Source organism: Podarcis erhardii, assembly GCF_964252035.2.
Source record: "Podarcis erhardii genome assembly, chromosome: 3".
Lineage (NCBI taxonomy): Eukaryota > Metazoa > Chordata > Lepidosauria > Squamata > Lacertidae > Podarcis > Podarcis erhardii.
Genome location: NC_138507.1, coordinates 16712179 through 16725336, shown reverse-complemented (window position 1 = coordinate 16725336; position 13158 = coordinate 16712179). Strand labels below are relative to the sequence as shown.

At 43.4% G+C, this 13158-nt stretch overlaps 1 protein-coding gene across 3 annotated transcripts in view; it reads left to right on the top strand.

Annotated features, from left to right (window-relative positions):
* The first annotated feature begins 304 nt into the window (after nucleotides 1-304).
* The window catches only part of LOC309339323 (uncharacterized protein), an 80344-nt gene continuing 67490 nt past the window's right edge, over nucleotides 305-13158 (top strand). For all 3 annotated transcript variants that reach the window (XR_014155170.1, XR_014155171.1, XM_081857539.1), the window contains exon 1: nucleotides 305-693. The gene's annotated coding sequence lies outside the window, so the exon portion shown is untranslated. The remainder of the gene's footprint in view (nucleotides 694-13158) is intronic.

The window sequence follows — 13158 nt, the reverse complement described above, 5'->3', positions numbered from 1 at the left end:
ATCAATAAAAATAACAGCAAGCTGCAATGCATAAAACACCACAATGCAAGCAAAACCATGTAAAAACAAAGACACACAACTCATAAAATTATATAATATATATATATAACCCATAACTCCTCTTCTCCCTTCCCAGCTGCTTCTGCTGGGCTGGAGGGTGGGGCAAGGCAGTGAGGAAAAGCCAATGCTTGATGGCCAGCACAAAGTATCTCTCCCCTCACTCCATCTTCACCCCATATGTGCTAGAGGTGAGCATTATAAAGCCCCAGTATTATTTTCCATCTCAGAGAAAAAAACAAACCAAATTGAACCCAACCTTTCTACCCAAGACCCCAGAATAAAAGGGTCCCACCTCATATATAACCCTAGCATGCTTAGATCTAATTAGTACATGAAGAGGTTAAAACCATAGAGTTAGCTGTCCTGCCTATGTCACTTCCTCTCACCTTGGGAGGAAATGGGTCACCAAATCTTTGTTCTCCCTTCTTTCCTCCCTCCTTGTGGATTTCAATATGTAAGGAGCTCTGAGCTTGGCTTTAAGCAGCATTCTTTCATTTCAGACCAGAATGGAGTCTGAAAATATCATTTTTCTGCCCTAAGAGTTTAGAAACTTTTGTGACTAAGCAACATTTGCAACTTCCTGCGCACCTTTGCTGACTCCTGCATGGAAAAGCCTATTAATCAGAGAGTTTCGTAAGTAAGCTGATTTATGACTTATCAAAAATGTGGACTCTGTGCTAGGGAAGTGGGAAAGTTTAGAAATAGCTTCTAAAAGGGAACATATTGGGACTCACTGGAAAGGCACATTTTAAATATCTTATGGCCTATATTTACATGCTTTGCAGAGACGAACATGTGCCTAATCGCACGTCAATTGAACACCGGTAAAATGTTGGCTGCCTGTAATAATTGTAAGGTGTATTTTTTTTAAAAGCCATGACAAATGCTCTAAAAATATACTCTTGTTTTGTTTTATTTGCAATTTAATATTTGATATATACGAAAGCAGTGCTTCAAGCTTGGCAGGTAATCTTGCTGCTTCTTGCTGGACTCTAAAATGGCAGCGAGGCACTGATCTCACTACACAGGGACTGTGGAATGAGTCACGCGATCACCTTGGTTTTCTTTTCTTTGATAATAATTGTTCTTAGTTTTCAATTACATTCCAATAATAGCCTCATTATAACAATACCAATTTATAATACAATTACTAATTCAGATAACGAATTATATAATTTAGGTGGCTCCCCGTTTGCTAGAATTGATGGTTTGATGATTTTCTTTATTTCTGCGTTCCAAAATCTTACTAATTTCAATTACATCTCAGTCATAGTAATAATCCCACTATACAACAACTGCAATATTAATAACTTCAATTCGTGTTGACACATTAAATGATTTATAAGACTACAAGTGAGACACTCAAACTATATCCTTGTTCTTCCTGTGTGTGTGGCCCAATCCCCTTGGTTTTCAAAACCTTATCAACGTTTACCTTCCTGTACAGATAAAATGGGTATTTTCCGCCTGAGTACTCTATCACAAGGCTGGAAGTCAAGTTACTACAATGGCACCTTGAGAAATGGCCATCTTGAAGCATTTCGTGGTGGCAAGCTTAATCTGTATTCAGGTGACCGCTTCTCTGTGTGCCATGATCCACCTTGGCTGACAAGAAAAGTCAGCGTGGGATAGAAAAGTATAATCCCCAAAGCTACTCTCCCTAAACCTACCAGTTTGCTTGTCTTGCCCAAACTCAAGTTGTCAAAACAGAACATAGCAAAATATTATTTGGAATTTGAAGCTGAGGCAGAGCTGTAAACAGAAGTATACTCTCAGGATGGGTATGGCAGCAGTGAGGGAAATGATTAAAATAATTGCAGCTTTGCTTGATTAGGTCTTCTCAAGAGCATAGTGTTGTAGTGGTGGTGCTTGAAAATATATTTTTACGTATGCCCCTGTTGCAAAATTGACTCAACTCCAACTGTGGGTTAGATTCCATCTGCCGTTTCAGATGCATCTGCTTCCCTCTCCTGCGTTGTCTTCAGCTGCTGTCTACTGTTCAGAGTACGGCTCTGTGAATCTTTATATGGATTTCGATCTTCTACAGAGTGGCTCTAAAGACGCTGCTTACCAAAATATTTTGAGGCAGCATGGTACTGAGCTTTGTGTTGCTGTTCGGGGTGTGCATCCACCACAAGATTTGGTTCAACTCCTGATTCAACACTTAGGAAATCAACTTTAAATTGGTGGAAAATTTAAAAATAGCTATTACACTTTTCCTTTGGATGGAGTGAAATTTGCAGACACACTACCCTCCCCCACTCCCGCCGAATCAGTTAATTCTGCCTAATTACAGGCCAATAGGTTCAGGGGCTTTTAAGTTAACAACAACATTTATACCCCACCCATCTGGCTGGGTTTCACTAGCCACTCTGGGTGGCTTACAGCACATAAAAAATGGTAAAACATTAGACATTAAAAATTTCTCAGTAAAGGGTTGCCTTTAGATGTCTTCTAAAGTCAGATAGTTGTTTATTTCCTTGACTTCTGATGGGAGGGCATTCCAGAGGGCAGGTGCCACTACTAAGTTTTGTTGTTGTTGTTTTTAAAAGAAACATCTATAATAGTTTTTAATTTTTTTTACATAATCAAATGAAGTTTGCAGGCGTAGCCCTACGTGAGAGGATGAATTCTGCCAAAGTTCAGAAGGTAGCCATGTGGCTATTCTGCAAGGGCAGACTTTGCAGTTTGGGGATGGATCAAAAATGGGAATCGCTTCATCTCTCCTGATGTATTGTGGACAATTTGTCTAAAAACAGCACACATTAGAGAGGTGCCCCTAGGTAAGAAACCTGCCAAACTGCAGATAAAGCAGTCCATTACATTTTTGCAATCATCTTTAAAGTTTCCTTTTGGGGAGGTGGGTGGAGAACTAAAAGGGATTGAATTAGATTGTCTCTACGTCCAAAATGCTGAGACTGGAAAGTCAGGGCAAAATCATCCCCTTTGGCTTGATCTGTTAGTCACAGCAAATCTCCACCACCCTACCTCATCCCTGGTGTTTGCCCTATCTCCCCCCTCTACTTGCACCCTAGCATTTTCCTTATATGAGAAGCTTGGAGACATTGGTTTTACTTTTAGCAGAGACTTGTCTGTAGTATTTTGTGTGTGTGCCCCCAACTTTGACCCTTCACACATACTTCTTAAAGGTGCTGCTTTACCTCCAGACAAGCCTAGAATCCCTCCAGTGCACTCTGCTTCCACAAGATTTATCCAGAGCTGATGACTGATCCTGGTTTCCATCTGGAATGAATGAGTTTGCCAACACTGAATTTGTTAAGGTCCGTATAGTAAAAGCTATGGTTTCCCCAGTAGTGATGTATGAAAGTGAGAGCTGGACCATAAAGAAGGCTGATCGCCAAAGAATTGATGCTTTTGAATTATGGTGCTGGAGGAGACTCTTGAGAGTCCCATGGACTGCAAGAAGATCAAACCTATCCATTCTGAAGGAAATCAGCCCTGAGTGCTCACTGGAAGGACAGATCCTGAAGCTGAGGCTCCAATACTTTGGCCACCTCATGAGAAGAGAAGACTCTCTGGAAAAGCCCCTGATGTTGGGAAAGATGGAGGGCACAAGGAGAAGGGGACGACAGAGGATGAGATGGTTGGATAGTGTTCTCAAAGCTACCAGCATAAGTTTGACCAAACTGCGGGAGGCAGTGAAAGACAGAAGTGCCTGGCATGCTCTGGTCCATGGGGTCACGAAGAGTCGGACACAACTAAACGACTTAACAACAACAACCAATACTGTAGCTGATTTCGGGAAGCTAGACGGCCTAGTGAGCTTCTGTAATACAAGTTTGGCACTTTGCAGACATATTACATGGTCCCCTTTCCCCTCTGGGCCAACCTTGTTGGAATGCAACTCCCATAATTCCTGACCATTGCCTATGCTAGCTGGGGCTGATGGGAGTCGGCCTAATATCTGAAGAGAACCAGATCATGGCCTATCAAAATGGCAGAGCCAGAGCTAGTTATGAGATGGCTGACTCAGGCAGCTGATTTTGGATGCCACAAAAGACCAGCAAATAGCTAAGTCGCCATTGTTATTCTATTTTTACTGCCAGAAATATTTTCTTATCCCCAACAGAAATATACCAATGTTCATTGCCCTTTTCCATGTTATATGCTCCTTGTGGTGCAGAGTTGAATCCTTCTAACTTTCCGTCACCATTTCCCTTTCCTGTTTCCTTTGACCTGTTGGTGTCTACTAAGAATGAGGCTCGCAGTGCAAGTACTTCTGCCATTAACCCACAAAAATTCAGGGTGGGCCCTACTAGGCTCTGCAGTGTTCATGCTCAGATTTTGTGCAAGAACATGTTAGAGTGCGTTTCCATTCCCACAAAGAAACCACAGCCCAGCCCACTGATCTGGATTATTAAGTGGTTCAAGATCTGGTTCCAAAAGCCAAAAATCAATCACATCTATTAAACCTTCTGCACCTGGGAGAAAGTAGAACAATGCCCCCTTCCCCATATCGAACTGTTTTTAGCACATTCCTCATCAAAAGCTGCTGCCAAATATTTACTGCCATTTTCTGAAGGGAGAAGTCCCCGATTTTTTTTTTTTAGTGGTGTGACCTTCAGCTTTATTGACCATGATAAAATGCACATGCCAGTGCTACCAAAATGCTTTATTGCCCTGCATGAGATAAGCTAAATTACATTCGCTCTCCCAAACTACCGAGCATTCTTGATGGGAGCCTGAAGCATTTCTATTAGGAAACGGCAGGTGCGGGCCAGGAATTAGTAGATGGTTGCCATTTCGAGAAATATTTCACAAAGACCGCCGTCTGCGTTTGACCTTCCCATTGAGCTGCTTATCACAGCCAATAAACCCTGACTCATTAATTAGAGCTGCCCTCCAAACTGAAGGTGCTTCAGACAACAGAGTTTGAAATGGTAGGACTTGCTGGAGTGCATAGAACCGGCTGGCTGGGAGCGAAACAACATCTCCTACAAAGCGACTGTATTTCCGGGTAGGGGGTGTTATCAGCGTTACATTCATAATTGCTTGGTGCAGCATACAAATTTACCCAGAATACTGCTCAGTGTGTTAGGAACCAAGTGCCATTCCCCAGAGTGGCTCTTCTCCACTAGGAATGTCAAATGAGATTCTGAGCATATGTGGCTAGCATTCGGCAGTTTGTAAGTGAACTCGTGGAAGCTCCTTAAGGCTACTTTTCACTCCTGATGAAACTCTTATTGACTGCTGTGAAAATACAGTGGTACCTCGGGTTAAGAACTTAATTCGTTCCAGAGGTCTGTTCTTAACCTGAAACTGTTCTTAACCTGAAGCACCACTTTAGCTAATGGGGCCTCCCGCTGCCCATGCACCCCTGGAGCACGATTTCTGTTCTCATCCTGAAGCAAAGTTCTTAATCTGAGGTGCTATTTCTGGGTTAGTGGAGTCTGTAACCTGAAGCGAATGTAACCTGAAGCGTATGTAACCCGAGGTACCATTGTATAGGGCTATTCAGAAGAGGCATCCCTCCGTCCGTGTAGATAGCCAACTTGTGGAGGGGACAGCTGGAGATTGTCTGCTGGCTCCCATAATGTCCGTACATTTGAGTGCAATGCCAGGAAGGAGAGCTTATGAACATCCCACTATATCCAAATGAGCTCACTTATCCAAAGTTCTTCTCAATGAGTGGGCATCAAGGGAGACTGTAGGGCATAGGGGTGTGATGGGTAGGGGCAGCAGTCGTGGCCCATTAGTTCTTCACTTGTATAGTGCATAGCTGGAGGGTTAGAGTGCACCAAGCCTTTATGTCAGCTGCAACAGGGCCAGCTGCTTTGCCAATAGAAGTCCAGAGGGCATTTCGTATTAATTGTATGTTCTCTATGAAATGCCTGTTGATTGCAGTGAATGACATACCCAGCAAGGGCAAGCTTTGGTCTTTCAAATTTCACTGGCGCCCTGTCAGGAGTAGGTCAGCAATAAAAAAAACACTGGTGTCAGTGAAGTTAACTTTATTTAAGGAAACCCAAACAGCACAGGCCTAGTGGTCACAGCAACTCTTCCCAGTAGGTCTTTCCACAGTGAAACAGAATGTCCCTGCCTTCCCACCATTCTCTAAGGCTCCTTCCCCAGTAACCTAAGGCTCCATTGTCTTGTCTCTTGTTGCTTCACCCTCTACATTTGTCTGCATGTTCTGGGAGACCAGAGAGGAGAGGAGCTGGTCGCAGCAAGAAGGGGAGACTCCCTGGATTCTTCAGCAGCCTGCCTCATTTCTGTCTCTTGGCCCCCACTCCTCTCCTGCCTCCTATTCAGGACTGCTCTCTGCCCCAGCCTCTTACTGCTCACTAAACCCTGTTACCTCTTCAGCTTCCAGCACCCCTTCCCAGTCTGTCCTCTGCAGCCAGCCAGGCCACGACATGCCTTGCTTCTCGCCTTCCTTTGTGCTCAATTCACTAGGTCATAGCTGCAGCTCTCCTGCCCTCAATCTATCTCTGTACCCAGATTACCTGACCAAGCAAATCAGCCTTTTGTTGGGTGAGATTCTATACTCTGTGGGTCAGTCAGTTCTCTGGATTCTTTCTTATAAGCCTTACCTATGACTGTTGACCCTGTTGTTCCTGGTTGTGTGTGTCTGGGGCAGGCAACTGAATTTTCAGGTGTCTATGGGATAGGTTGAAAGAGAAAAAACAAACCTACAGGTCATAGTCTGCATGCGTACAAGCACACCAGATGCAAGCAGGCTTCTTTCACTTGCTGAGACAACTCGTAACATTGAGTCAATTCTGAATTGAGCTGGAAGGAGTTTGCCTCGTCACTTAATTCCACACCTGTGCAAGCATCAGTGCCAAGCTAAGCCTCTAATCACCTTTTTCTGTGGACTATAAATGCTATTTAAGCTATAACACTTTCTCAAAGGACTGCATCAATGCCTTTCTGACACTGGCGTGAGAAATTTCTAATAGAGAGCAGCAGCCTTATGCTGGGATTAGGGATGGGTAAATCTGTCTGTTTCAGTTTCTAAATTATCCATTCTTGGAAAATTTCAGTTGTTCACATTTCCACATCAGTTTGCTTTAAAAAAAAAAAAAGAGGTCTCATGAAAATACACAAGCATTTTGGTGTGTATTTCTTCACAAATACAAAGTTTTGCATGCAATTTTTTCCTAATATGTACATTTTTTGCAAGGCAGTTTCCAGTAATGTGATGCAATTTTGAAAACTTTGGATATTAAAAGTGAACTGAGTCTAATCCCCATCTATAGCTAGGATCCAGCAAGTTCACTCTAAAGTGCTGCTTTAGGGGCTAAACATAACCACACAAATTAGATCAGAATGGAAATATGCTCCAAAACCCAGGAGAAGTACTCTGATGCAATTTCATGTCCTGAAAAGGTAATTTACACACACAGATTCAGATGGCTGTTGCTGTGACTTATGCAAATATACAAATTACACAAATTTTGCAGGCATGAAACGAGTTGTAAGCATGCTTATTTGGAATTAAGTCTGCAGTGCAAAAGCACACTTAGGGTGATATCCAACTAAGTCATATTGTTGGACCGCATGTGACTCGGATATTCTGGAGCACGGACTGGACACAGGGAGGAAAACGCCAATTCAGGTTTTAAGCAGAGTTTATTTGGTTCACATATGCAAAGCAAATGGTGCGGAGCAATATGTTCGCAATCTGCACACCCCAATCAGGGTGCACCCACTTTTTATTGACTATACAAATAAACAGAGAGTGAAGCTTTACATTCTTATCCAATCAGGTTCTAACATTCCATGTTTCTCCTTTTGAAGGTTAGATTCTTTTTTTTTATTATTTTTTTTTTAAAAATTCTTTTACAAATTGTTCAAACACAACCATATTCAACCATTTACAAGTTTTTGACTTCCACCAGCTCCTCCCACAATCCTCATGTTTTTTATATTTGTTCCGCATTTCCTTTATAATATATTGCCAGTTTATAATATCCTTACATCTCATTATCTCTTTACAATACCCTTTCTCATCACAAAGCCTCTTTAAATCCAACTAGCGTCTGTTCGTCACAAATATTTTCCAGATAAATTGTAAACTTTCTCCAGTCCTGAGTGAACTTGTGATCTTTCTGGTATCTAATTTTTCCAGTCATTTTATCTGCCTGCTATGGCCTTGCTCGTCTTGTAACAGTTGCATGATAACTGCATGCTGGAAGTTTCCATTTCTGAGGCCCTTCACTATTTTGAGTAGACCCATTTAAACAAATGGATCTCTTCTGAATAGGATGATAGCTGCAAGAAACTGCTACAGTATTTACTCCTCACAGTAAATATCAGAATCCAAGAAACCCATAACAAACTACAGTTCCCAAGGATTCTTGGTTGGCGTGTCTGTGTGCAGCCTAACACTGAATATCACCCTTGAGAGGGAGTAAATTCAGTAGAACGTACATCTGAGCACACCTGCTTAGACTTGGGTTGAAAGCTCAGCCCACTGATAACATGCCAGGACACTGGAAGTGATGAGAGATGCATTTCACCTGGTCACTCCCACACTGTGATTCAGACAAAGGAGGCCAAGGAAAGAAAGGGAAAATCTTCCTCCTCTCTTTTCCCCATGTGGTCCACAAATATTCTCACAGCCGCCGCCACTTGAAGGTTAAAAAAGGGCGTGTGTTTGGGGTTAGGAAAAGGAAAGGACTGATGCAGAAGAGAGGGGAGAAACAACAAATTCTTCTGTGGCCTGTATTTTGCTATGAGCTGGGGGGCGGGGAGGAATCCAGTATTTTTGGAAGCTTGCCTCTCCTTTAAGGCAGGCTTTTATGCACTACTGAAGTCCATTTCTGAACCTGGCCTGAAAAAAGACACCTCGGGCATCTCTATCCATTTTTAAAAACTATTTATGATTTTCAGGTTCATGTATTTCAATAATGTTATAGTCATTTTTACATTTAAAAACTTGTCTTCCTTCCCCCTCTTTCTGCGGTTCCTTAAATTTATCTTTAATATTTTCTGCATATCCAAATTAACTTAATTTGTTCATTTATTCATTTACTTTAAATATTATACTCTTAGGAAACTGCAGGTTGTTACAATAATCCTGCCAATGTTCTTGCCTGTTTACAATTTGTTTGTAAATATTCAGCAAACTATTTCCATTCTTTTATAAAAAGTTTTTCAAATCTCCTTTACTTCCCCAAGGCATCCCTTTCCCTGTTCATTTCTGTTCCAGATCCAAACATGGACACAGTAGAGGAAGCCATATGCCCAGGGCCGGCCTGAGATGTTTTGCCACTGCAGGGAAAATACCCCTCTCACACAGCCCCACCTGCCCTGCAGATCTACCCATGCCCACCATTGTGCCCACAGTCACGCTGATCCTGCCACTTCCCCCTCACCTGTGGCTGCACCCGTGGCAGCAGTGAGGGCAATGGTGCTGTGGTGGAATGGGTAAAGCATTGGTGGGACTGGCAGCGGCGCAACGGTGGGGGTAGAAAGGAGTTTGGTTCTACCGCCCAAGGCAAATGGCTTCATCTCGCCTCATTGAAAATGGCACACGACAGGCCTTCTTCACTTTCAGCTCCCTCCTTCAGGTGGCAGCTTGGACCATCTTCGTAACGCTGCCTTCTTTCCGATGGAAAGCCATTGGCGTTCCTAATGGCTGTTCTGCTCCCAACCAATTTGTTGGGCAGGAGCTCGCCCAAAAGTGTGACCAAGAGATGGAAATTCCACATTATCTTTACTACACATGACTTGTTGTTATGCTTGGTAGAGTGTGCCCTGAGGTTGCTGAGATAAGCTTGTGTTTGCACAGTTTGGAACACATTGTGTGTGTGTGTGTGTGTGTGCACGCGCACACACACACACCATAGCTGTCAACCGTCCCTTATTTGGCGGGAAACTCCCTTATCCCAGCGCCATGTCCCGCTGCTGTCCCTTATTGATGATGTCCCTTAAATTTCCCGGGTTTCAAAGGAAGCAGCTCCTCTCCCTCCCTCCCTGCTGGCCAGGGAGGAGGGAGGCTCCAACTGTGCTGCTTGGCTGCCCAGCCCGCCCCCCTCTGGCCTCCTCTCACCAGCCTCGGCCCCCGGAAGCCCCTCCCCGCCAGGACTGGCAGGAGCCTCGGGCCCTTCCGCCACCACCCTCCTCGCTGCCGCTGAACTGAGTGTCTCTGCCTGGCGCCTCCCCTCTGCCCGCCACCGCCGTCGCCGCTCCTGCTAGTCCGTACTGCGGCTGCACTACTGAAGGACCCAGATGAGATGGGCATCCTGGCGTGGCCTATGAATTGCTGAGGAGCCTTGAGAGGAGAGCTAGGGCAACCATAGAGAAAGCAGTTCAGAGAGAGGAGGAGGAGGCGGAGGTGCGGGCAGGTGTTCCAAGGGCTAACCATAGAGGGGGAAAGCGGAGGAAGGACCGCAAGCGCTTCTCCCATAGATTTGTAGTGGTAGACTAGCATAGATGGTCTGATCTGCGGGTTTACTTTGGGCGCTATTCCCCCTCCCCTCTTCCTCTCGCCCCGCCTGATGGAACTGAGAGCTGCAAATGGAGAGAAAAGATACAGATCTACAGCAGCATCTTCATAACTTGGACTTCATTTTGCGCGAAAAGTGGTTGCTGCTTATAGTTATTTAATTGCAGTGTTTCATCAGATGGTGTCTTGAGCAGCAATCTCTGAAAATGAAGGGCTAAAAACCAGCACTGATCTCCAAAATTATCTGGTCCCTTTTAACTTCGTATTTCAGCTGGTTGACTAAAATCCATTATTTTGGCTGCTGATCCCTTATTTTCGAGGCTGCTGGTCCCTTATTTTCAAATTTGTAAGTTGACAGCTATGACACACACACCAACCACATATCTGTCAGTAGACATTGGTCCTACCACTGTCAGAAATGAAGTCAACAGTGGCTGACTGATGAGTCCCCAGCTGATAACAAAAATATTGATTATTTATCCCTGTGTGCATGACCTTATACTATGTACTATTGAATTTCATTATATTTCTATCATTTTGTTTTATAAGGTCATGCAATTTATTCTGCGTAACGGAGCAATTCTTCTCCCCATTTACAGTGGCTCCTAACTCGGTGTCATTCACAAATTTCTTCAGATCTCCTTTACTTCCCCAAGGTCACAACTGTATAAAATAATCCCTGAACAGTGACCCCGAGAACTCGGCTGGTTATTTATCTCAAATAAGATAACTTACCTTTTAACATAACTTTTGTCTCTTTTTTCAAACTATACCATATAGAGCTTCTTGTACATATGTTGATAACCACTTTCACCAGTTTAAGGAATATTAACATGTTCTTCTTCTTTGGTGATCACTCGTAGCCGAGTAATATTGTCTTCCATAAACACCGTTTTAAAAGTGAGTCCGTAAGTGACTGTGGAGGCCAATTTTGGATCCACACGTCCTTCCATAGTGGGGACATAGGTTTCTCGGTGGGAGTTGATCACGGTGAGGGTTGCCAAATGTGCCTTCCTCTTAGCACGTTTCTCCCTTTTGCCCTGAGTTCATGCTTCTTCAAAGTCCATGACACCTTTGGTAAAGGCTGTTTTCCCATTGGAGCCCTCGCAGGCCAGTGTTTCCCAGTTGTGAGTGTTTATACTACATTTTAAAAAGATTTGCCTTGAGAGAGCCTTTGAACATCTTTTGTTGTCCACCAGCATTATGCTTACCATTTTTAAGTTCAGAATAGAGTAGTTGTTTTGGAAGACGATTATCAGGCATCCAAATAACATGACCAGTCCAATGAAGTTGATGTTGAAGAATTATTGCTTTGACACTGGTTATCTTTGCTTCTTCCAGTACACTGGCATTAGTTCACCTGTCTTCCCAAGTGATGTGTAAAAATTTTCAGACACCATTGATGAAATCTTTCAAGGAGTTGGAGATGGTGTTTATAAGTGGTCCACATTTCACATATAAGGAATATTACAGTGGTGCCTCGCAAGACAAAATTAATCCGTTCCGTGAGGCTCTTCGTATAGCGGTTTTTTCATCTTGCGAAGCAAGCCCATTGACAGCTTAGCAGATTAGCGCTATTAGCGGTTTAGCGGCTTTTAGCGGATCAGCTGATAAGCACCTTAGTGGCTTAGGAAAAGGGGGGGAAAAGGTGGAAAAACCCGCAGGAACTCGCAAGACATTTCGTCTTGTGAAGCAAGCCCATAGGGAAATTCATTTTGCGAAGCGCCTCCAAAACGGAAAACCCTTTCGTCTAGCGGGTTTTCCGTCTTGCGAGGCGTTCGTCTTGCGGGACACCACTGTATTTCATCATATCATGGATTGGGTACTTTACTAAAGTGCAAATAGAGTAGTTGTGTTTGTATTTACCCCAGCAGAAAGTTATTTGTCGTTTTGAAATGGATATTGATCAGAACATGAGATTAACCAGAACATTTGTGGTATAGAACATTAATGAGACATCAGCAGCAAGTTATGGAATGTGCATTATGGGATGGAAATGAAGCAGTGTGACTGCCCCAAAACTTTTGCAAGTGCAAACAGATGTGAAGGGGTATTGTCTGTGGCCGACTAAATAGCATCATTAGCACAACTCATCATGAATGCACAATAAAACGGAGATCTGGTTGTGTCTGTGGTTCTCCAGAGGGTTTCCTTGAAGGAAGCTTGGCAGGTGAACTTTACTGGCATCTTGAATGAACACTATTCTGAATCAGTCCCTGGCTTTCCCCTATCTTTCTCCTTTTCTTATCCATTACTTGAAAGCCCTTTGGGTTCAGCACCTAGCACACCACTTGTGCTAAACAAATGAAGTAGTCGGAGCCTTTGGGCATTCACAAATGTTTAATAAAGTTGCTACTGTTTCTGACGGCATTCATATTACAATATCCACTGTTCTGAGCTGTCTTGAATATGGATTCGCAATGTTTCCCCTGATACACTGGAGTCGTTACAGGAATCATTACAGTCATTGATCATGCACCCATTTTTGTAGCTTGTGGTATTGCTAGTACATGTTTTTCATGGAGAAAACCCTACATTGTAGTGTCAGTGTTTGCTCACCTGAAATGCGAGGAGGCAGGTGTTAGAATATATTATGTGGGAGTTAAAATCCCACTCTTTGATCACGGAGAAGGCTCACTTTGGCATTCTTCTTTAGACAGTGTTTCCAGTCACTGCTTAAT